The sequence below is a fragment of the Capricornis sumatraensis genome, chromosome 12 (genome assembly GCF_032405125.1).
Source record: "Capricornis sumatraensis isolate serow.1 chromosome 12, serow.2, whole genome shotgun sequence".
In the NCBI taxonomy this organism is placed as follows: Eukaryota; Metazoa; Chordata; class Mammalia; order Artiodactyla; family Bovidae; genus Capricornis; species Capricornis sumatraensis.
Window position 1 is genome coordinate 47,317,567 of NC_091080.1, and position 7,554 is coordinate 47,325,120.

A 7,554-nucleotide genomic window follows, 5' to 3' on the forward strand; every position below is an offset into this window, starting at 1 on the left:
TGGTATGTTTTGATGATTTTGAAAGTGTAGCTGACATGAATTGCAATAGTTTGAATGTGAAGTGAAAAAGAACAAAACCTTTAGTATTATCTGCTTTTCCCATAGTTCATTTATCTTCTAGTAACTCTTGTTTATTCAAATTTTTACTACCTGAACTCTGTAACTCATTTCAAGTAAAAGTATAGAGCCAGCCAAGCACAAATAGAAAATAAAATACATAACCAGTTTTGTGTTTATTCTACTTTCCCCCCCACAATTATTAATAATTCAATATCCCCATATAATCTTTCTGATATGTATTTATTTTATGAAATCTGAGAAAATAAAAAAATTATCTTTGACATTATTCCATGTCTCTTTTCGAATGTCATTAACTTTGAATCCTTTCCTTTCCTAAAAGAATGGAGCTCTCCTTTTTCTATAACTAGTTACACACAGTCTCTACACAAAGGCCCCCTTGTTTAATCATATCTACTGATCTAGGCAGTTAAATAGTTAGTATATTCCAGGCATTCTTCTGTTATATAAGCCATATAACTTAAGTTCATTTTTATTCACATTTTATAGATAAGAAAACTAAGCAAAAGAGTGGTTTATTAGTTTGTTTGGCTTAACAACCCTAGTGAGAATAGATCAGAATTCACACCCTAGTAATCTGGATCTAGAGCCTGTTCTTTTAGCCTCCAAGCAATGGGACCTCATATATAACTCCTCTCCAAATTAGTAGAATTTACTACCTGTAAATTCCTTCAAGTCCTAGTTTTCTCGAGGAACACAAGCTTGGTGATTTCTTTTCTTTTTTTTCCTTTTTTAGGTAAATTACATGAAGTAGTAGCTTATGATTTTCCAATTAAAAAGCAAATAAACAAATGGAAAAACAAAGGAAATCTGTGCAACACTAATACACTGCAAGTAATTAAAATGGATAAACTGTCAAGACACCATTCTACTTAAAAATAGCACAGGTTATTGGGTAACACTTTTTTTTTTTAAATTACCTGTCTTAATGTCTTTGTTTATTTGCAAGGAAAAATAGCTCTTTTCAGCAAAAAGTGAGACTATATTATAAACTATCAATATGCTTTGGTACCTAAGAAAAGAAAGTGTGTTGAGACCTCATTAGAACCCATCAACAGAAGTCCTAGAAAGCTTGTCTCTCAATCACTTTCTCTCTGTAGAAGATACTGTGGACATTATTTCTGCATAGAGCATTACCCCCTTTTTTTCACTTCTCAAAGAAAAATGTGTTTGAGAAAATAATTGAAAAATTAGGTCAACGGAAAATATATGTAACATTTCAGATTCCCACTAATAAAAGTTAAGCAGATTTTTTGTATCTGTGTGTGTATTTAGGACAGAAGATCAGTTCAGTTCTCTGAGCTGTGGTGACTTAGATGGGCCAAATGGGGTTGGAGGAAGGGAGAAACAAGAGGGAGGGGATATACTTACACATATAGCTGATTCACTTCATTGTACAGTAGAAAGTAACACATCATTGTAAAGCAACCATACCCCAATTTAAAAAATGAAGAAGCACAGTCTTTTAGACCAGATGGGACACAGGAGTGTATACATGCTAAATTACATATTTTTATATAGTAGTTTCCATAGTTTATTGTGATCCACACAGTCAAAGGCTTTGGCATAGTCAATAAAGCAGAAATAGATGTTTTTCTGGAATTCTCTTGCTTTTTCCATGATCCAGCGGATGTTGGCAATTTGATCTCTGGTTCCTCTGCCTTTTCTAAAACCAGCTTGAACATTAGGAAGTTCACGGTTCACGTATTGCTGAAGCCTGGCTTGGAGAATTTTGAGCATTACTTTACTAGCATGTGAGATGAGTGCAAAGGCACGGTAGTTTGAGCATTTTGGGCATTGCCTTTCTTAGGAGTTGGAATGAAAACTGACCTTTTCCAGTCCGGTGGCCACTGCTGAGTTTTCCTAATTTGCTGGCATATTGAGTGCAGCACTTTCACAGCATAATCTTTCAAGACTTGAAACAGCTCAACTGGAATTCCATCACCTCCACTAGCTTTGTTCATAGTGATGCTTTCTAAGGCCCACTTGCCTTCACATTCCAGGATGTCTGGCTCTAGATTAGTGGTCACACCATCATGATTATCCGGATCATCAAGATCTTTTTTGTGCAGTTCTTCTGTGTATTCTTGCCACCTCTTCTTAATATCTTGTGCTTCTGTTAGGTCCATACCATTTCTGTCTTTTATCGAGCCCATCTTTGCATGAAATATTCCCTTGGTATCTCTAATTTTCTTGAAGAGATCTCTAGTCTTTCCCATTCTGTTCTTTTCCTCTGTTTCTTTGCACTGATCACTGAAGAAGGCTTTCTTATCTCTTCTTGCTATTAGTTGGAACTCTGCATTCAGATGCTTATATCTTTCCTTTTCTCCTTTGCTTTTCACTTCTCTTCTATTCACAGCTATTTGTAAGGCCTCCCCAGACAGCCATTTTGCTTTTTTGCATTTCTTTTCTATAGGGAAAATTCTGAGAAAGATGGGAATACCAGACCACCTGACCTGACTCTTGAGAAATCTGTATGCAGGTCAGGAAGCAACAGTTAGAACTGGACATGGAACAACAGACTGGTTCCAAATAGGAAAAAGGAGTACGTCAAGGCTGTATATTGTCACCCTGCTTATTTAACTTCTATGCAGAGTACATCATGAGAAATGCTGGTCTGGAAGAAGCACAAGCTGGAATCAAGATTGCCAGGAGAAATATCAATAACCTCAGATATGCAGATGACACCACCCTTACGGCAGAAAGTGAAGAGGAACTAAAAAGCCTCTTGATAACAGTGAAAGAGGAGAGTGAAAAATTTGGCTTAAAGCTCAACATTCAGAAAAGGAAGATCATGGCATCTGGTCCCATCACTTCATGGCTAATAGATGGGGAAACAGTGGAAACAGTGTCAGACTTTATTTTTGGGGGCTCCGAAATCACTGCAGATGGTGACTGCAGCCATGGAATTAAAAGACCCTTACTCTTTGGAAGGAGAGTTATGAACAACCTAGATAGCATATTCTAAAGCAGAGACATTACTTTGCCAACTACGGTCCGTCTAGTCAAGGCTATGGTTTTCCTGTGGTCATGTATGGATGTGAGAGTTGGACTGTGAAGAAAGTTGAGTGCCGAAGAATTGATGCTTTTGAACTGTAGTGTTGGAGAAGACTCTTGAAAGTCCCTTGGACTGCAAGGAGATCCAACCAGTCCATTCTGAAGGAGATCAGCCCTAGGATTTCTTTGGAGGGAATGATGCTAAAGCTGGAAGTCCAATGCTTTGGCCACCTCATGCAAAGCGTTGACTCATTCGAAAAGACTTTGATGCTGGGAGGGATTGGGGGAGGAGGAGAAGGGGATGACAGAGGATGAGACGGCTAGATGGCATCACTGACTCGATGAACGTGAATCTGAGTGAACTCCAAGAGTTGGTGATGGACAGGGAGGCCTGGCGTGCTGCAATTCTTGGGGTCCCAAAGAGTCTGACACGACTGAGCGACTGAACTGAACTGAACTGAACTGAACTGATATAATAGTTTATTAGTTTTCCTATTAAGATACCATAAAGGTAATTTAGCAGAAAACAAATTGTGCACTTGGACTATCCTCCACAAAATGTGAAACCTTTAAGTGAACTCTTAACAAAACTCTTAAGTGAAATCACAAATGATCACAAGTGAAAAAAATAACAAAAATTGCAAAATATAAAGTTACAAAAATTAAAGGCCTGTGAGACTACATTCCTTATGAAAAGTGGTCAAATTGCAGAGAGCATCTTTGTTTCATGTATTAAGAAATCTTCAAAAAATTTAATTATAAACAATTAAAACACAAAAAATAATATTGTAGATACTCATATATTATGACACAAACACAGCAGACAAATCTTCTTTAAATGCTTGATTCATATTTTCATTTTAATTAATCATTTCTAATCTGTCAAGTTGCTAGTTTATAAGAAGCCATTTATATGTTATTGAAATACTGCATACTACACATAGGTTTCATTTAGGCATTTCAACCATACCTTCAATAAAATAACATAATTGTTTTCCAATAAATTAAAGTAACCTAAAATAGATAAAATTTCAGGATTATGATTGCAAATAAGCATTAAACAGAGTGGTTTATATGACAAATAGTAGGTCAATCAGAGGGGTTTAATATTAATATTATATTAACTTTCTTTTTAAATTATTATTTTAAATTAATTTTTATTGGAGTATCATTGCTTTACAATGTTGTTAGTTTTTTCTGTGCAGCAAGGTTAATCAGTTTTATGTATACATATATCCATTCTTTATCAGATTTCTTTCTATTTAAGTCACCAGAAATCAGTCCTTATGCTCCCCAGTAGGTCTTCATTAGTTATCTACTTTATACATAATAGTGTAAATATGTCAATCACAATCTCTCAATTCACTCCACTTCCCTATTTCTCTCTGTGGTTACCATAAATTTGATCTTTATATCTATGACTCTATTTCTGCTTTGCAAATAAGTTCAACCCCTATGAAGAACCGTATGGTGGTTCCTTAAAAAATTAAAAATAGAACTACCAAATGAGACAGAAATTCCAATCCTAGGCACAAAACTGAAGAAAACTAGAATTCAAAAGGCTGCATGCACCTTGATGTACATTGTATCACTGTTGACAATAGCCAGGACAGGGAAGCAGTATTATCTCTTTATCAATATCAGAAAATTGAATTTTCTCTTTTAGACATGGGTACATAACCATTAATAAGTAAGTAAAGTAAGTAAAGTCACTCAGTCGTGTCCAACTCTTTGTGACCCCATGGACTGTAGCCTACCAGGCTCCTCCTTCCATGGGATTCTCCAGGCAAGAGTACTGGAGTGGGTTGCCATTTCCTTCTGCAGGGGATCTTCCTGACCCAGGGATCGAACCCGGGTCTCCTGCATTCCAGGCAGATGCTTTAACCTCTGAGCCACCAGGGAAGCCCTGCATTAATAGCCACATATAAATTCTTAAGTTTATATGGTCTCTGTAAATAATCAGCAAAAACTAATCATGGTCTATAAACTCCACTTTTATATTTTGGAGAAATATTCTGTGATCCAAGCTAGAGTGAGGCAGACACCTACAGCATTATGTTATTTCAACATCACTATCAGGTCTCTGTGCTGTGGAAAATTTCTAAAACAAGGCTGCTTTATATATATGTATATATGTGTGTGTGTGTATGTGCATATATATATATATATATATATATATATAATACATTCTTAGCCATATATTATATATATATATTTTTAACTGTCTGTGGCTCAGACGGTTAAGAATATGCCTGTGATGCTGGAGACATGGGTTCCATCCCTGGGTTGGGAAAATCCCGTGGAGGAAGGAATGGCAACCAACTCCTGTGTTCCTGCCTGGAGAATCCCCATGGACAGAGGAGTCTGGCGGGCTACAGCTCATGGGGTTGCCAAGTGTCAAACATGACTGAGTAACTAGCACAGCACGTATATAAATATATAAATAAAAACATATATATATATATATATATACACATATATATATATACATTTTTTGAAACATTATTCAAGCCCTTATTTACACTCAAAAGCATCATGAAAGTAACTCACATTTGAAAAGCATTGCTTTTATTTTTTGATGTTTTTATAGGATTATTTTTCCTGTTAAGCCTATTTTTTCGGATGCCCTTCTTGAAAAATGTGATTTAGGACTATATTTACTTAGAGAATAAACCACCATATAATTAATTTTAATTAGATGATTTTTAAGGAAATACTTAGCTATGCTAGCAATATTAAACAAGGAAACAAAAACTGCACTAATAAAAAACAACATAATTTAAAAATAATGTTCATTTAAATTTATAATGAATTGCTTTTCTTTTTTTAAATATAAATTTATTTATTTTAATTGGAGGCTAATTACTTTACAATATTGTATTGGTTTTGCCATATGTGAATTGCTTTTCTTTGGCTACATTTGTTTCAAAAAGTAGAGCATGGATCTCACTCAGTAATATGGTATGCCTATAGGCCCCATTCAACTAATATACCAATTTATTTATGTTTTTACTATGTGGCCAAGTAGAAGTTTGATTATTTGGCCAAGTAGAAGTTCGATTATTGCTAGGAATCAGAGTCATGTAATACGAACAAGCGTACTCTGCCTCGTAATGTTTCCTGTTATCCTGTTCTGGTTTCCAATCATTTCTTCTATTTGGGATCAATCCCAGAGTAAAATATAAAATCCTTGAAAAGTATTTTTGAATGTGAATATGATAAACATAGAGCAAAGTAATAAATGAATAAAGCAATAATTCTATTGACATGAATCATATTGTTGATTCATGCTGCTACTGCTGCTAAGTCGCTTCAGTCGTGTCCGACTCTGTGCGACCCTATAGACAGCAGCCCACCAGGCTCCCCCGTCCCTGGGATTCTTTAGGCAAGAACACTGGAGTGGGTTGCCATTTCCTTCTCCAATGCATGAAAGTGAAAAGTGAAAGTGAAGTCTCTCAGTCGTGTCCAACTCTTAGAGACCCCATGGACTGCAGCCTACCATACTCCTCCGTCCATGATATTCCAGGCAAGAGTACTGGAGTGGGGTGCCATCGTGTGATCAAATGTTTTATTAAGGTGGTAAATAGAAATATTTAGAGCCTACATTTTAACAATGTAACATGAAACTGTACTAGATTTTTAATTCAGTGGCATGTTACATTCATGTAGATGGTTGAATAATATATGTGCATACAGCTATGCATGTGTGCATGAAGTTGCTTCAGTCATGTCTGACTCTTTGTGACCCTATGACTCTGTCCATGGGATTCTCTAGAGAAGTGACCCAGACATTGAACCTGACTCTCTTATGTCTTCTGAATTGGAGGTAGGTTCGTTACCACTAGTGCCACCTTGGAAGCCCACAGGCATATTTTAGAGACACTCCAAGTTTCATTCCAGAACATCACAATAAAAGAAACATCATAATAAAGTGAATCACAGGAATATTTTGATTTCTTGGTATATATAAAAGTTATGTATCCACTATACTGTAGTCTATTAAGTATTATGTCTAAAAAATTTACATACCTTAATTTGAAATAATTTATCGCTAAAAAATACTAGCCATCATCCAAGAATTCAGCAAGTCACAATCTTCTATTTTTGGTGAAGGGTCTTACCTTGATGTTGAAAGCTGCTGACTCATCAGAATGGTGATTCCTGAAGTTTGGCTGTGGCAATTTCTTAAAATAATAGTGAAGTTTGTCTATTGACACTACCTTTGAAGAAGGATTTCTCTGTAGCATACAATGTTGTTTAATACACTTTACCCACAGTAGAATTTCTCTCAAAATTGTGTCAGTTTCTTAATTGCTTATGCTTACATACTATTCAAAATTATTTTAATCCCAACAATCTTCACAACATCTTTGCCAGGAGTAGATTCCATTTCAAGAAACTACTTTCTTTGCTTATCCATGAGAATAAACTCCTCATCTTTGAAAGTTTTATCATGAGATTGCAGCAATTCAGCTATAT

General features: G+C 35.6%; 1 non-coding gene across 1 annotated transcript; it reads right to left on the reverse strand.

Moving 5' to 3' along the window:
- Positions 1-4,904: 4,904 nt before the first annotated feature.
- Positions 4,905-4,977, reverse strand: TRNAS-GGA (transfer RNA serine (anticodon GGA)). Its single transcript has one exon. It is a non-coding gene; the product is annotated as a tRNA-Ser (tRNA).
- Positions 4,978-7,554: the final 2,577 nt, after the last annotated feature.